The following is an 18,261-nucleotide window of genomic DNA, read 5'->3' as shown; positions in this document are numbered from 1 at the left end:
TTGTTTTCCTTTATTCTTCAATGGGTGGGAGGAAGGGAAAAGAGAGTAAGGGAGATTTCCACTAATTGAAAATAAACACTTTAAATAATTCTGCTCCAAAGCTTCTAAAATTAAAAAAAAAATGAACTGAATACTAATAAAACTCAAAACAGTTTCAGAATGATTATCAGAAAAGTATACATCACCCAAATTCTGGCAACAAAGAGCAACCACAAAAACCAAAACTATACTGTCCTACTCATATAACTCACCCAGCAGTCATCAAGTTGGCTAGACAAATACTGTTGTATCTAATATATTCATTTCTGAATCATGATTGCATAGACAGCTACACCCAATCAAGCACAACAAAAGATAAATTCAATTTAGGGACACATTACAGCCTAATGCCAATTCTTTGAAGGGAAAGGAGATTTCTGCACTCCCTCTTTTATCCAACATCTCTCCCCAGTTCAATAAGGTTATAAGTTAGAAAGGTATTTCTCTGGTTCAATCTTTACTTATTCTCTTGAGTGCTACCTTAATTTGAGTCATGGGATAAGAAGCCACAATAACACTACCCCACATCCTACCCCACCCAGTAATGATGAGAAATAGAAACTTATGGGATGCAAGAGGTGCTAAAGCAAGCTCTGAGTAGAGCCCCATAAAAATGGCTATCACTAATGATAATACAAGAGTGGGCAGGCAGAGACTAGTGGCTTCAACTAGCCAAGAATTTTAATCATAATCACTTATTCTCTATATAAATATTAGAGCCAAGGTAGAGTAGTGAATAAAGGAGCCAGGACATGGGAGCTTAGGTCTATCTCAGCCACTGAGAGTTGTTGCACAAACCAATCACAGTAAACCTCATTTTCCTTTTCTGAAATATCACCCCCTATCCTATTTACATTTTGTTATGGGGGATCACTTGACATTAAAGTGCTATGAACACATCCAAACCCCAGTTCAAGTAGAAATGTGTTTTTTTTTAATTTTATGAGTCAGTTCCAAAAGATAGATTCTTTCATGTGAAAGGACTTCAAAGATCAAAGATCTTCAGAACAATCATGCCCAACCCTTCATTTTGCAGAAGAGGAAACAGAAGCACAGAGAGATAAGTAACTTGACTAAGGTCATACAGTTAGCTGGTAATAGAACAAGTCACAATGGACTTATACAATACTAAGCATTGTACTTACAGAAGGGGGAGGGAGGCAAACAGTCCCTGCCTTGGAGGAGTTGGCTGTTCTAATGGGGAAGACAATACATAAAAGGAAGCTGAAAGGGGTAGGGGAGGGATCTTGTAAGGGGCAGGGGGGGGGAAGTAAAAAATACAGAGAAGCATAAAGGACAGAATTGCCATGGCTGACCTGGGGGGCAACTTCCTTAAAACAGAGATGACATGAGAAAACAGTCTATTCTATCAGAGGAAGGGACTGCTGGTGAAGGATCCAGGTCCTCTAGTTTCAAATCCTAAGCAAATCTTTCTAAGGACTGGCAGAACTAGGTCAAAAAACTCTGGTCACCTGAAATCTAGTTCAGTGTTCTTTTCACTCTCTCTGGCTACCATCCCCTTATCCAAGCCACCCACTGAACATGGAGGGGCCCTATTCAGATGAATCGGAGATCAGAGAAGAGGAGAATCAAGGTCTACCATACATCTGGCCAGGGATCAGGAATGAGGACACCACCACCGGAGCAAGGTTGCTTTCTAGGGGGAAATGATTTTACCAGGTCATCGTGTTACTTGCATATAACTAAGACACACATGGGAAGGAGGCCAAAAGAAACCAGTCTTATGATGAATAAATACAGTTCTTTGCTTCCAGGCTAATTCCAACTGACCTCATTCTTGCCAGGCCTAAACTACCCCACCTCTTCACTAATCTCATTCCCTCTTTCCTAACAACAGATAAGAGCAAGGGCTTGTATGTATATACAAAACCCAGCCAGGGCAGGCAGCCAAGAAACTCGTGTTCAGGGTACTATGATGGGCACTGGAGAAGATAAAAAAAATTAAGAGAAGATTCAGACTCTGGTCCCGAAAAACCTAATCTAAGTAGGGTAATGTGCTGTTTAAAAATTTTAAAATAAATTTAATAATAAAAACAACTTGGTTTAAGTAGGGCAATATATAGCTTAAAAATTTTTAAATAAATTTAATAATAACTTAATCTGAGTAGGGAAATACAAATATTGATTTAAATTTTTAATAAATTTAATCATAATATTTATTAAATTATAATGGCATTTTGATTATAACTATTTATGTATTACAAATAAATATTATATTAAAAATGATAAATTTTAACAGATAAATAAACATTGGAGAAGGGCAATGCTACTATGAGCTCAGAAAGGGGTTAAAGATTGAAGAAGAGAAGACTTCAAGAAGCAAGTACTTGGGGGGCAGCTAGGTGGTACAATGAATACAGCACTAGTCCTGGAGTCAGGAGGAGGAGGACCAGAGTTCAAATCCGACCTCAGACACTTAATAATTGCCTAGCTGTGTGACCTTGGTCAAGTCACTTAACCCCATTACCTTAAATAAAAAAAAAATTTTAAGAAGCAAGAAGAAAGGGGAGAAATGGTACAAAGACACAAAAGAAGGCTAGCCTGAATTCTTAAGGTGTAGAGGGGAAAGAGAAGGAGGAGGTGGTGGTGGTGGTGGTGGAAATAGTATTCATTTAATGCAAAAAAGTTTGCAAGGTCTTTTACATATATTATCTCCTTTGCTACTCCTCAATAACACTCTAAGATAGACACTACTGTTATCCCCATTTTTTGGATGGGGTGATGGATTCAGAGAAAGTGTGATTAACTTGCTTAATGCCAAACTAGCAATTGTCTAAGACAGGATTCAAGTTCAGGTTTTCGAGATTCCAGATTTACCCATTTTTCCAGACTCCAAATCTTGGTGCTAATTTTGATTGTCCTATCTTCTTTACTGTAGTCTGGTATAAAATGCTGCCGATTATGCTTCCTCAGAATTTCTTGAATTTGTCCACTCCCTGTTTGTTCTTTCCCTACCTATCTCTTATCTACTGGGCTACCTACCTGGAATAACCCAGCTTGGCTGAGGCAGTGATTATTTTATGTAAGAGAAAAGTGGAACATAGGTTAAAATAAGGTCCAAAAGACACAGGGGTCTCAACTGATCAAGGGTCTGAAAAATCAAGCAAAGACATCTAATCTAGATTCAAAATGGAAAAGGAAACTGTAGAAGATTGTTGACCACAGGCATGAAAAGAAGAACTCTATATCTGAACAAAATTATTGTCACAGCCATTATAGATGGATTGAAGAGGAAAGCAAGTTAGGGTTTAGAAAAACCTGTTTGGCAAGTGGGAGATTCACAGATGTTACATATTGTGCATGTTTTTGGACTTTCTAAATGTATTCATCAGTTGTTCTGACTTCCTTTTTCCTCTCCAAAAAACCCCAAAATACTATTTGTCATATAGGATGGTTCTTGGGAAGGGTGTTGAGGAAGGATGCGGGAGATGCTATGATGTAAGAAAAAGAAAATTACATTAAACATTTTTTTTAAAACTCAGGACATTTTTGCAATATTCTAAGGAAAGAGTTGAGTGATCAGAACTTGATTTCATAAAATTTTGAACTGGAAGGGGGCAGTTAGCGTGGTAAGATAGAAAAGAATGGTCAGCTTTGCAATCAGAGGATCTGAGCTCAAAGCCCTGCCACTCATTCATTACCTACCTCTGTGACCTACACTGCATTCTCTGGGCCTTCTTTCCTTCACTTTCATGAGTAGTCCAGACTAGATGATCTCTTAAATCTAAAATCCTACACTATAGTCCAGTCCCCTTTTGAGCCTCAGGAGTCACATGCATAATAGGTAGCAAGAAGGGAGTGGACAGAGACAAGAGATGCTGAGGAGGCAGAACTGAAGAGTATTTAATACTAGGCTCAAGTCAAGAAGATAGGACAGTCAAAATTACTACCAAGATCTTTCCCATGGGTAAATGGCACTAGCATGAACAGAAAGTGAAGCAGATTGATGGGCAAGATGAGCTCTTGGTTTGTGTGGTTCATCCAATAACAAACACCAGAGGAGCACTCTGAGATCAGATCATCTCACACCTCAGTCAGACTGGATATAAAAGGTCATGCAGACCAAAACCTACCTTAACAGGAAGCTCTATCCACAGCATCCGAACCAGAGACCATGTACCTTTTACCTAAAGACCTCTAGTGAGTAAGGAATCCACTACTTCTCCAAACCACCAATTCCATTTTTGGAAGGTTCCGTTTTTTAAGATTTTCATAAATTGGCAACTTTTACTCACTGATACTAGTTCTGCCTTCTGAGGATAAGCAGAATAAATCTAACCTTTCTCCCATATGACAGAAGATAGCTATGATGTCCCCCGCCCAAGCCTTCTCCAACCTCAGGCAGCAGCAGCAGAAGAAGAAGAAGAAGAAGAAGAAGAAGGAAAAATAATAGGTATCATTTATGTATTTCCAGCTATGTGACAGACTCTGTGCTAAGTATTTTACAAATATTTTCACATTTGATTATTACTCCAGTTTTACAATTGAGAAAACTGAAACATATAAGAGTTTAAGTGACTTAGCCAGGGTCAATCAGTTAAGTATCTGAAGTCATATTTAGACCTCAGGTCCAGTGTTCTATGAACTGTTTAACCAACCCAAGTTGTTTCTCTTAACATTTAATAGCTGTTGTATCCCTAGAAAAGTCATTTAACTGCTCTGTGCCTCAGTTTCCATATCTAGAAAATGGCATCTATTGGACAAGGCTCTTATGGGGGGGGGGACAAAGGAGATAATATTATTATTGTTTATATCAATCCTCACATGGCATGAGGACAAGCCCATAACCATCCAGTTGCCCTCTGTATATCTCAAGCTTAGCAACATTATCTCTAAAATTTGATGCCAAAAATTAAGCACATTATTCCAGACTTGATATGAATCATCAGAGTACAAGAGAACAATCTTCACCTCTCTAGGCCTTCTTTAATACATCTTAAACCTGAATTAGCCTTCTTGGATCCACTGTCACACTGTTTACTGTTTTTTTTTTTAACACTGTTGACTTTTGATAAGCTTACCATCCACTAAAATATCCTATCATTTATCCATAACTTCTCCACCTCATTCTTGTGGAATTGATTCTTCAAGGGTAAGACTGACCATTGTTCCAATTCAGTTTTATCTTACTCATTTCAATCCAACAGTCTATCTTGTCCTGAAACAACTAAATGATTTGGTAGATAAAGTGTGATGACCTTGAGCAAGTCACTCAATCCCTTGTAATCCCCAGTTTCCTTGTAGAGAAAATAGTGCTAACAGTACTACACTAATTCAGTTGTTGTGAGAATTAAATGAGTTAAAATCCTGGGGCTGTATCCTGTATCAACACAGCAACACTAGGTAAAAGCCACTTACCATTTACCATCTCTCAGTTTGAGATGCCCCATATGTAAAATTGGTATAAAAAAATGCCTACTTCACAGGGTTGTCTTGAGTATCAAATGAAATAAACATATAAAACTTCTTTGTAAATCTTAAAACACTAAGTAAAATGTTAGCTATCATTATTATTATTGTTGAGATCTATTTTATCAATATCACAAAGCATTTATTTAGAGCTTACTTTGAGCAGGCAAAGTGTAGTAAGTGCTGGGGAAATTCAAAGAAAGGCAAAAAGCAACCCCCCACCACCACCAAAGAAAACCCTTCTTAAGGAATTCACATTCTAAAGGAAGAGGAAAAAAACCCTTCCATATCTCCCTTTCCCCCCAACTCCTCACCCCCAATCTAAGTCAATATAAAACATTAATGGCTATATAATATAACATAATAATGATAATGATAATAATGTTTGTCCTTCATTCTTGAAGATGACCATAACATCAGGGAGGTGATGCCATGAATTGACTGAATGAGGGGGGACTGTTCTAAATCACTGGCCTCATTTTCTCCTCTGGAGCCATCTGGGTCCAGTGGATATGAATCAGGAGGATTGGAGATGGCCCTGGATGCAAGGCAGTCAGGGGTAAGTGACTGGCCCAAGGTCACACAGCTAATAAGGGTCAAGTGTCGGAGGCAGGATTCAAACTCCTGTCCTCCTGACTCCAAGGCCAGTCCACTATGCCACCTACCTGCCCCTCATGCCTCTGAAGGCAGTCAGATCCACCCTTCTACCAGTTCCTTTATGTCCCTTTTCCCCTTAGCTACCATGTGAATTTGCTCCCAAGTGAAGCCATCAATGCCCCTAGACTCTGGGTCTCTTCTTACTTCTAAATCAATACTCTCACTAGCACTGGATTCCAAGATAAATTAATTAACCCAGCTTCACCCTGAGAAGCCCAGAATCTCCAACTGCCTTTGGGACAGTGTTCCTATCCAAGACTACTCATCTCACCGCCCCCTAAAAAAAAAAAATCTGCCCCCTCCACAGATTCCTAATTGATGAAACAATCATGTCCTCAATCATTCAGGCTCCAAATCTTAGTCATCTTTGACTCTTCCTCTCAGTCACTCTCTCCAATCCTATACAACATAATTAACTGTCTAATACTAATAATTCTACCTTCAAAGTATCAAAAGCAGGGATTCTAACCTGGAGTCTATGAAAAGATTTCCTTGGGAAATCTATGAATTTAAGGAGAAAAAATATACCTCGTTTTCACTAACCTTTGGTTTCCTATGAATTTTTATTTAATGTATTTAAAAATAATAATTTAAGGAATCTATAGTCTTCAGACAGGCATTTTTGTGCCTAAGGTATGAAAAAAGATAAGCCTCAATCTAAAAGCTTCCTTAAATCATCTTCCTTGCTAGTTTTCCTGCTTATAATCTCTTCCTTATCCAAAGTCATCCTCCTTCTCTCTACCAAAATAATCTTTTCATTAACAAAAGGCTGACCTTGTCACATACACCCCCTACTCAAAAACCTAGAAGATTCCTCTTGCCTACTGGGTAAAACAGAACTTCAAAAACCTTAAAATTTAAGGCTTTCCACAATAGTATCACACAAGAGGCTCTGGGTTCAAAATTATCTTCAAAGCTTGCCACATGGTGCTTTAGATAAATCAACTTAACTTTCCTAGAACTCATTTCCCTAATCTATAAAATGAGGGGGGTTGAACTAATCTGGAGTCCATGAGCTTGGTTGGTTTTATTTTTTATAATTTTTATAACTGCATCTCATTAGAAATTTCCTTTGTAATTCTATATACTTTATGTCTTTAAAAACATTATCCTGAGAAAGGGTTCATCATGGCATTTAAAAGGATCCAAGGTCCCTGGAATTCTAGAATTATAATCCTATCTTCTCACTACATACTCCCACATTCAGGCCCTCTATGTTTTAATCAAACTAGGCCCCCTACCAGTTCCTTAATTTCATTATGCTTTTTCCTGCCTAAAACACCCTCCCCCTTCAGGAAGCCCTTCCTTATCCCTCCCTTCCTAGCTCCCAAATAGAAGTCAATCCCTCCTCAAATTTGGCATAAGAGAGCTACAATGCCATAGAGAACATAGATTTAGATTGGCAAGGTAAGTCAGAGGTTATCAAGTTTAACTCTCCCATTTTACAGATAAAGAAACTGAAGCGCTAAAAAAAGTTGTGACTAATAAAGGATCACATGATACTAAAATTCAATTATAAGTATTCTGGCTCCAAATCTAAAAGTCTTTTTTCTATAGTAAAATATCATACTTATTTGTGTCTTCTCTCCCTCCTCTCTCCCTGCAGGTTCCTTTAGGGGTATGAACTCCTTCTGCCCTTTTTCATTTTTCTATCATCAACCTAGGATACTGACTTCCACATAACAAAGACTAATGAAGAGGTCTCTAGTGAGCTCTGAGAAAAACAGTGTCAGCACAGTGATGGAGATGGAAGCCAAACTTAATAAAGGGGTGAGGAAAGAGTGGGTGGTGAGGAAAGAGAAATTAAGAGTCAAGGAACCCGCCTTCAAGTAGTTTGTAGAGAGGAAGAGGTGGGCAAGAAAACCAAGGTCCCTCTTTTAGGATAATGGAAACTCAGGCAAAAAAAAAAAACCAAACCACCACAACCTACTGACTTAAGAGTCTCAACCTCTCTTAGCCATCTGCTCAGGAGAAAGGGAAGTATAAGAATTCCCTTGGATATAGCATGACTTAAAAAACTACATATTCACATCATCTTTATTTTATTGTATTTTTATTTCTTTTGTCCAATTTTCCCCATCAATCTGGTTCTAGCAAAATTCGAAGCAAATTTGCTATCTCTGGCCCCAAGCACATAAAGGTTAAATGACTTGTCCTATACCAGTGTGTCAGAATATAGTCACAGGAGCAGCAAAAGACACCTTTCTATTCACTACCCTACAATTGCTTCAAAGACCTGAACACATCTTGGATAATTTAAGGAAAATTCTTCCAAGTGACAAGGAAATCCAATTGGATTTGAGCCTGTTCAATTTTGAGAGAAGAGTAGGAAATGGCCATCGCCCCATCCACATCATTCTGGGTGTGTCTCAAGAAGTGGAAGATCAAAGAAAAAAAGCATCCTAATGGATTTCTCTTTGTCCTCCTGTATCTATACAGCATTTTAAAAGATGCTTTCATATCTATTTAAATCAATGTCCCAGTAAAAAATGTAAGTCTGTGTCTTTCTGAAAGTTCAGAATCTCAGGATCACCAAATCCATCATAAAGCTTTAGAATTCAGAGAGACCTCTGAAGATGGTCATTTCCTCCATTTACAGTAATCAAAATGGTGAGATCTTTTGGAATATTTCTAAGAACTCCAGATGAATCTAAATTATGGAACATTTACTCATATGACCCACTCAGCACCTAAAGGGCAGGTCACCCTGATGCCAGAAACTTCATGAAATTGAAAATTTAAGACTCTCCAGTTTTGGATTCCCCTTTAGAAAGGGGAACTTTAGGACCTTCAATGTATTATTACCAGGATGGGGGTCTGAGAATGTAACTGAAAACTCTATCTCTAACATATTCCAGTGTGAAATCTTTAAAAAAAAAAAATTATTCCCCTTCTGGACTCAAGCATCAAGGAAAAAAAAATGTATAAAATACACAAACACACCTGCATCTCCTTTTCCTCTAGCTAAATTGCTGGATTTGCATTCCCTATCATGCAAAAGGAAGGGGGTTGGGAGACAAGAGAGAATCTAGTGATCACTCTTACTTCCTCTTAAAAAGAGATTACAGGGAGAAGGCAAAGGGGGGGGGGCAAATTGCTTTTTTAGGATTATACAAGTTTTTTCTGGGGCCTGTGTGGCACACCAGAGATGGCTGAGGTAGAAGGGAAGTATTCAGCTGCGGAATACAGTGGAGGTACAATTTGGTGCCCCAAACACAGCCCAGATGGCTTAACATTCAATTATCTTCACAAACACTAGTTTCCCCATTGCCAGAATCAAATGCTATAAATACACTTACAAATGACTCTCTTGAAAAACGAGGAAACGACACATGTATCTGTTTTAGATACTTGTGTAAATGTTCTCAAGTCAAGATTATTATTCTCCCCATAAAAATAAACTTGGGCTTTTAGAAACAATAGGTCCCAATGGTCTCCAATGTCCAGTTCACGTTAATCACACTCCATTTTTTCCCCCAACATTTCTCTGCTTCCTTCTACACATGGAATAGCTGCCCCACCTAGCCCCAGTGATGATGCACTGTGTATCAACTGCATAGCCCAACTCCCTAGGTTGGCTTCATAACCCCTGAGGACCCACACAACTGCCCTAGGAAAATGGAATTGAAAAAATCTCAACTAGTGGGTGAACTTCTAATCAGCACAAGTCCTTCAATTGTATTTATATTCACATACACCTTTCATTAAAGAAAGGCCAAACCTCAAAAGCACAACCTGAAAACAATAAAACTTGAAGCTATAGGAACTTGGGAATTACAGGGAACATGGAATCTTCATTCCCATACTTTCTAGCTCTGTGACTAAGAGCAAGTCACTTACTTTCCTGAGTCTCAGTTTCTTCATCTGTAAAATGAAGATAAATATCCATATACCTCACTGTGTTATTGGGAGGATCAAAGAAATAATGAATGTTTGTCATAGAAATAAGTTAAAATAATCATTGCAACTTTAGTCACTGAAAACACACAACTTGAAATTTTACTGCACAGTCCCAGCCAATGCTCACGAAGGAAGTTACAAAGGCTATTTGATTAAGATGTTAGTGTCTCCTTCAAACATGGCTGCTCAAAACACACATTAATTATATTGCAACAGAGACATGATATTTTCAGAATGGGGTTCCATTGATTCAATGACCCCTAGTTACAATGAGAGTCCACATTTACCCCTTTGAAAAAATTTCAAGCAAGGGGATCTTATCCTTGGAGAGAGGTCCTAGGTTCCAAGAGCTCACTAGCAGAGGCAAAGAGATAGAGAAAACAAAACAAAAAAAACCAGTCATGCAACCACTGACAGCAACCATCATTCATCAGCCAGAGGTCAAATATTAACCAGCCCAAATCACTTGACCTCTCTCAACTCATTTTTCTCTACTTAAAAACTGGGATAATGGAGAACCGGTTTCAGAGGGCCATGGCCAGGCCTCACAGGGCTATCTGCAAAGAAAGAAAAGGACTTTGGAAGTGGGGTGAGGATTTTAAATTCAAATCTCCTCTGGGTCAATAGACCTGTTGTCTTTACCCAGAAGCCCATTTCCCTGGCAGCCTCATTTCAGTTTACTTTTTAAAAAATGAAAGATCTTGCTGTTTTCAACTACCCACTCATTACCAAGTGGGGTAAGACTGAAGAAACTCGTACAGCTCACTACAGTGACTAACCCACTCCTAGAGTTTCTCCCTGTGATAAAACCAACCTGTTCCACCAATCCACTTCCATATGGAAGCCTTCTTTCACTCCCCTTAGCAGCTGCCCTTTAGGACTTCTGTGTGGGGCACACACTAAAGTTTGCTGACTGATTGATCAGAGAAGAGCTTGCTGATTCTCTAAATGCATTTTGGAAACCCACTCCCTTAAAAATACTCGGCTTTTTCTCCCCCACCCCACCCCCAACTCTGATCCCGGAGGACCTTCAGAATTAAGTCTGTAGGACCTCGTCTTCCCTTTGCCTTCACCAGGGTCCGATGGCTCTTCCTCGTCCTCCCCACTTTCCGACCTTAGGAGTGCCACCCAACAAAACGTGTTCTTGCGTGGGGTACGAAAGGGAATGAATCTGGAGTCTCGGGGGGGGGGAGGGGGAGGGGGTTAGTAGTCGGGGCATCGGTGACCTGGGAGTAACCCCCCCCCCGTGTGCCAGCCGTATGCCCCCCGAGCGTGAGAACAAGTTGGAGGCCCAGGACTGAAAGCGAAAGGGGAGGAGGCTGGAGCGGCCGGGAGCCGCTGGGGTGGCCGCAGACAATGGGGGGAGGAGAGGTGCGCACAACCCCCCTCCCCCGGGCGGCCGATCCGCACAAGCCCCCCGGGGGGCTCCCCACCACTCACCCGCGGGGGCGACGGCGCTCGGGCCCGGCCGAGGAAGTTTGAGCAAGTTAAGCCGGGAGGAGGAGGTGGCCAAGGCTGGCTTCACTCAATCCATCCGGGTGCCCCAAGCAGCCGAAAAGGGGGCGGGAGAGAGGCGGAGACACTGAAGCGGAGCCCGAGCCCCGGGGCTGGCGGAGAAAGCAGAGCCCCAGAGCCTGCCAGCCTGGCTGCCCGGGCGCGGGGGGCGATCGGCGGCCGGCGCCCGGCGCTGCGGGGAGCGTCGTGGGGGAGGCGGCGCGGGAGGCCTCGGAAGGATGGATGGATGGGCGGATGGGTGGATGGAAGGATGGACGGGCGGACTGACGGACGGACGGATGGGCGGGCGGGCGGGCGGACGGACGGACGGATGGGCGGGCGGGCGGACGGCCGGCCGGCTGGCTCGCACCTCCGGAGGCTGCCAGCGCCAAGTCTGACCCCCTTGTTGTTATTGGAGAAGAGCGGAACTTCCTTGCACCGCTGCTCTGCCCGCCCCTGGCCGCGGCCGCCACGCCCCGCGCCCCGCCCAGCCCCCGCGCCCAGCCCAGGCCCGCCGCGCGGGGACCCGCGCCCACCCGGCAGCCCGGAGCCCCGGCCCCGCCCTGCTCTCACCTCCTCGCCGGGCTTCTCCCGAGCTCCCCCGCCCCCCCGCGAATTCGGGCCCCCTCCCCAGCCCCGTTGGGGGGCGCCCGCCAGCCCCCTTGCCGCCTCTTCTCCGGCTTCCATTGTGTGCCACGCGTGTCCCCGGAGGGAGCGGCCGGCTCCCTTCCCCCTCTCTGCCTTGTGGGTGCCCACTAGTTTGTTCGCCGGCTCCTTCAGCGGCCTGGGAGCCCCGGCCCGGGACTGGGGCTTGGTTTTTCCTTTCTTTGTATCCCCGGCGCTTACCTCTGTGTCCCACGCGTGGTGGATTAGTAAATGCTGGCTGACTATGATTAAGTGTGTGTGTGTGTGTGTGTGTGTGTGTGTGTGATGCGCCCCTGGGGAGGGGGGCCTGGATCCCTGGCACCCACCCTGCCCCGTGACCCCTTCTAAGGCTGTTCACCAGTTCCCGATGGGCTGTGTGCTCTCCTGCCCCCCTCCACACCCCCGAGGACCCGGCGGAGGAGGCGGTGGGGAACGAAGGTGCAGAGCCAGAGTCAGCCTGTTAGTTGGGCCGGACTGCTCCTTCTGGGGGAGGGGGCAGGAGGTCTCTGTTCCCTGAGGTCTAGCATTATCTCCGGGGAGACCGAAGCGTCCACGCAAACCCAGATTTCCGTGTGGATGCAAACCATACCGAAGCCAGACGCAGGCCAACACTTACCCCCTCTTGCGGCGACTTCTCCCCTGATGCTAAAAATAAAACCTCTTTTTTGGCTAGCACACGGGCCCACCAAGATGTGGGCCCGGATTTGGGGGGCACATCCAAACGGAGAGAAGGCCAGGCGTTCGTGGTGACTGTCCTGAAGCAGTGGGGCGAGAAGGTCCCCGACTTGGTCGCATATCTGGAGACCTGCTGCACTTCACTTGTACAATGAGACTATATGATTGCTCAAAGTTGATCAGAGCAGCCTGTTAGCTACCAAGACTTTGCCAAAATAAAGAAGGCCAAAAGGGAAGGGAGGAAGGCAGGCAGGCAGGCAGGCAGGAAGGAAGGAAGGAAGGAAGGAAAAACCTCTTTCCTGCTTCCAGTTCAGTTTGATATTCAATTCAATTTAATGCAACAAGCAGCATCGCATTGGAGTTCAAGGAAGGCCTTGGGGTATAAAAACAAAACAGTCCCTTTACCCAGATTATGCCCTATTAGGAGAACATAACAATACACCAGTATCTACACAGCTAATACAAAGTAATTTCAAGTGGTTTAGGGTGCTGATTGAGGGAATCTGGAAGGGTCTTCTGCAAGCCTGTGACAGTCTAAGAGTGAGTTCAAGGAAGCCAATAATTCTCCAAAGTTAGGGATGGACTGCCTCCTGGGGGAGCTAGCAGGCCAGTTTGACTGGAACAGAATGGGAAATGAAAGAGGGGAAAGGTAGGTGGGAGGCTGATTGTGAAATGTTTCATTTAATGCCAGCTGGTGGAGCTTATCCCTAGAGGCAGCTGGGAACCATTGAAGAATTTTGAGTAAGGGGGATTACTCAGAAAAGTGACTTAACTAAACAGTCACACAGATATTAAGTGTCAGAGCTGAGATTTAACACCAAGGTTTCTCCTTACTCCAAATCCAGGGTTCTTTCCTATACAAAATATCTATGTTCTCTTCCCACCCCACTTTGGACCTCTTAAGCCTTTTAAAAGTCAAGGTAGATTCTTTCCTATCACTCATATCATAGAATCATGCATTGAGAGGCAGAATGGACAGTACAGATCATCTGATACAAGGGTTCTTAACCTGAGAATTAGGAATTTGATTTAAATACACACACACACACACACACACACACGCACTAATATATTATTTCAGTATAATTCTTTTGACTTATAATTCTAGTAGTTTAATTTGTCAAAAAAAAAATACCCTAAGCAGAGATCCACAAGCTTCATCAGACTGCCAAAGGGGACCATGATACAAGAGAATCTAAGAACCCCTGAGATAGTCCAACAGCTTCATTGTATAGATGAGGGAAGCAAAGCCTAGAAAAATAAATTATCTGGTCTAAGGTCATACAGGAAGTATATGACTGTTAGAATTTGAACCTAACTCCTCTGACTCCAAACTGCTTTGAATAAATTGTACTTCTAATTCACTGATCATGGGCCTTCATAGAGCCTATGAAACTAGACAAGGAGGACTAGCACCCCTGGTGTAAGGCATTGATAGGCTGTTTTCAAGGCTGCTAATTCACCTTTAATGTCCACCTATCACCCAACTCTCACCTGTGGCTCCAAGCAGTTGTAGCATACACCATACTCCAGTAAAATTGTCTTGGTAGATGGGTTGAACTAGATTGACAGTAATAGATAGACCTCAAACCATCGGTGAGTTAAGATATCCACCCTAAGAATGTGAAGATTTTCTCTAGCTGAATGGGTGGATAAAAATAATTTATTCCAAAAGCCATGAAGCTAGCTGAAGAATTCACTATGGTGGTCAGACAATGAAGATGCCAAGATCATTCACTGCATCTCAGGTCACAATCAGTGACCTGGACTTTAACAACTCAGTAAGAGAGTAAGACTATGATTTCTTGAAACTCTGTATCATTTTTTAAATTTTTCATCCATATACACATGTATATTTTTAAGTAACAAAGTTTTCTTCCACACTCCCTTCCCCCAAGTTGTGAACAGTCAGGTTAACATTGTATATAAATATTTTTGCTACACATGTTTACAGATTAGTTATTTTTGGTATGAGGAATTAAGATTAATGGAAGGGGATACTTAAGAAATAATTTTTATAAATTGTTCATCATATTCTGGAGAGTTGTGTTTTCTTTGTGTATTTTCATTTTGTTTTGTTTTTCTTCCTCCAAGTGGGGATGATATTGTCCCTAGCTTTCTGAACTGCTAAGAGGAGCAGCTTCCATCTAGGTTGATCATCTTACAATGATATTGTTAATGTGGACATCGTTGTCTTGGTAATGCTCCCTTCATTCAGCATTAGATCCTGTAACTTCGTCCATGCTTCTCTAGAGTCCAACCATTTATGATTTCTTATAGAACAATAATATTCTATAGTATTCATGTACCATAACTTGTTTAGCCATTCCCCAATTGATGGACAACCCTTCAATTTCTAATTCTTTGCCACTACAAAGAGGGATTGCTGCTATGAATATTTTAGAACATGTGGGACTTTTCCCATTTTTTTGTGATTTTTTTTCCTGGATATAGATCTAGAATTGGAATTGCTGGTCAAAGGGAATGAACATTTTTATTGCTCTTTGAATATAGGTCCATATTACTCTCCAGATTGGTTGGATCCGATCACAACTCCACTAGCAATGCATCAATCTTCCCACAATCTCTCCAACATTGATCATTTTCTTTTTTTCTTATCTTGGCCAATCTGTTGGGGTGATACCTCACAGTTGTTTCAATTTACATTTTTCTAATCAATAATAATTTGGAGCATTTTTTCATATAATTATATATGGCTTTAATTTCTTCATTTGAAAACAGTCTATTTATATCCTTTGATCATTTATCAATTGTGGAATGACTTATAACCTTAAAAATTTGATGTAATTGTCTATATATTTCAGAACTCCTAGTGTGAACATTGTTTCCCTTGTTTCCTGCTTTCCTTCTAATTTTGGCAGCATTGATTTTATTAGTGCAAAAACTTTTTTTAATTTATTGTAGTCAAAAATCATTCATTTTGCAGTTTATAATGTATACTGATTCTTGCTTGGTCATAAATTTGTCCGCTTTCCATAGATCTGATAGAGTATGTCTTGATCTATTAATTTATCTATGGTGTTGCCCTTTATGTCTAAATCCTGTACCTTTTGACCTTATTTTGGTATAGGGTGTAAGATATGGGTCTAGGTCAAGCTTCTGCCACACTATTTTATACTTTTGCCATCAATTTTTATCAAATAGTGAGTTCTTATCCCAGAAGCTGATGTCTGATTTTGTGAAACAGATTGCTATAGTCATTTAGTGTGGTTTCTTTTGAACCCATCCTAATCCACTGCTCCATTACTCTATGTTTTAACGAGAACCAGGCAGTTTTGATAACTGCTGCTTTATAGTATAGTTTTAGGCCCTGTATCATTTAAATCCAATTCACAAACAGTCAAGGCATCATCCTGTGATATCATTGGCCCTCTTCAAAAAATGAAGTATGAACAACAATAGTGCACTCACTTTGAAGGGGAAGGGAGAAGGGAGAAGGAAACTCTAAAAAAAAATTATAATACAAGGTCAAAAAATATTTATTTCCCATTTCTCTTTTAGAAATAAATTAGTCCAGATTTTATCCCCTACTAAATGAAATAGTGTGTTCAAGTTTATAAATTGGTTATACTTAGTTGTAAGTTTCCCAGTCCAACCCATAAATATTTCTCCCTACTCTAAATCCAGGGTTCTTTCCCCTACAACCAAAGGATCTATGTTCTCTTCCCACCCTACTTTATGACCTGTTAAACCTTATAAAAGTCAAAGTAGATTCTTTCCTGCTACTTTCTAGTTAGGATGGTACTAAAAATTCTGAATGCTAGGGTTTGTGGGGCTAGAAGAAGAGAAATTCCTTTCTTTTTTATTTCTTGGCCTCAGAGTTGGCCTAAGACAGAAATTTAAAATAGAAGACCCTAGTGAAGAAGGGACATTGTTGAGCAATAGAGAACATGCTGTATCTGGTGGGGCAGAGGGAGGGAGGGAGAAGACAGAGAGAGAAGAAGTCACACAGTTGGGTGCAAAGACTGATACTTACAACCTGTGTGATTTTCCACAGGTCATTTAACCTCCTGTGACTATGCTTTCCTTCTCTTTAAAATGAGGGATCAGAGATAAGTCTCTTGAGGCTCCTTCTGACTCAAAATCTATGACTTGATGATCCTTCCTTCAAATTAAAACTTATTTCCTTAAGGCAAGTAATCTCAGAAGTAAAGAAGAAAACAACATTGTTTATTGATATCAGTTGTGTTTGACTCTTCATGACCCCATTTGGAGTTTTGTGGCAAAGATACTAGAGCAGTTTGCTTTTTTTGTCTTCTCTGGTTCATTTTACAGTTGAGGAAACTGAGGCAAACAAGATTAAATGACTTCTCATGGTCATACTTACAAATTGGAGGCCAGATTTGAACTATATAAGATGAGTTTTCCTGATTCCAGGTCAGGCTCTCTATTCCCTGAGCCACCCAGTGGTGCCAAGTAAACAATAAGGTTAAGTTAATTCATGATATTTAATGACTAACAATGATGCAATACATATATATATATATATATATACTTTGCCTCTTCCAGAATTTTGTTTGTTTTGGGGGACTATTTTGTTTTAAGATGATATATTAGCCTAAAAGAATGGATAATTTTACAATTTTACAAACAGCCTAGCAGGGAAAAAACACCAACATAAAAATAAGTTAGCAGTCTTTGCTAGAAAAACGTCTTTCATCATCAGGTCCCTAACTGAACAACTGCTTTTCTTCATCTGCTTTCAAGTCCATATACATTCTCTAAATGTTCCAAGTGCTTTACATGGGCTGTGACCACAGAGACTGTGGCATAGCCATTTGTAAACTGGAGGACTTTTGGTAAATTGGATGATTTGTAAATTAAGGACTTCATAAACAGCATTTGGTGGGATAAACGAGGGGTGTGGCCTTGAACTCAACAACAAAAGGGTAATTTTGTTGCTTTGGAGTTATAGTTCCAATCACAGCTTCTCTAAATTAACATGCCAGGCTGCCTTGGGACTATTTACCCATAGCTCCTTTTTGAAGATTGTAAACTCAATATATAGCTTTTATCTTTCTTCTTTGTTTGAATACCAGTAGTACTCTGGAAAGAATACTAGCTTTAGACTCAAAGGACCTGGATTTGCATTCCATAAATGATGGAATCAGTCATTATAAATTATCCTGTCATAAAACAATGAACTTTTTCATCTGCTAGATGCTTTATGTATGCATGTATGTATGTATTTATGTATATTACATACATACATATAGATAGATATAGATACACACACACATACAAATAAGATTCATCTGTGTGGTCTTGGGCAAGTCATATCACTCCTGTCTCAATTTTTTCATCTATAAAATGAAGGGGTTAGACTAGATGATTTCAAAATTTCCTCTAGTAACCTATGATTCCATTATAATGTGCAAGTTAGCTGTCACTTGTGTTTTG

At 41.1% G+C, this 18,261-nt stretch overlaps 1 protein-coding gene across 1 annotated transcript in view; it reads right to left on the bottom strand.

Moving 5' to 3' along the window:
• The window catches only part of TSPAN14 (tetraspanin 14), a 90,627-nt gene extending 78,990 nt beyond the window's left edge, over window positions 1-11,637 (bottom strand). The window contains exon 1 of the mRNA XM_074233022.1: window positions 11,467-11,637. The gene's annotated coding sequence lies outside the window, so the exon portion shown is untranslated. The remainder of the gene's footprint in view (window positions 1-11,466) is intronic.
• Window positions 11,638-18,261: the final 6,624 nt, after the last annotated feature.

Source organism: Macrotis lagotis, chromosome 4 (assembly GCF_037893015.1).
Source record: "Macrotis lagotis isolate mMagLag1 chromosome 4, bilby.v1.9.chrom.fasta, whole genome shotgun sequence".
Classification (NCBI taxonomy): domain Eukaryota; kingdom Metazoa; phylum Chordata; class Mammalia; order Peramelemorphia; family Peramelidae; genus Macrotis; species Macrotis lagotis.
Note: the sequence above shows the minus strand (reverse complement) of the source record. Positions and strands in the feature narration are given on the sequence as shown.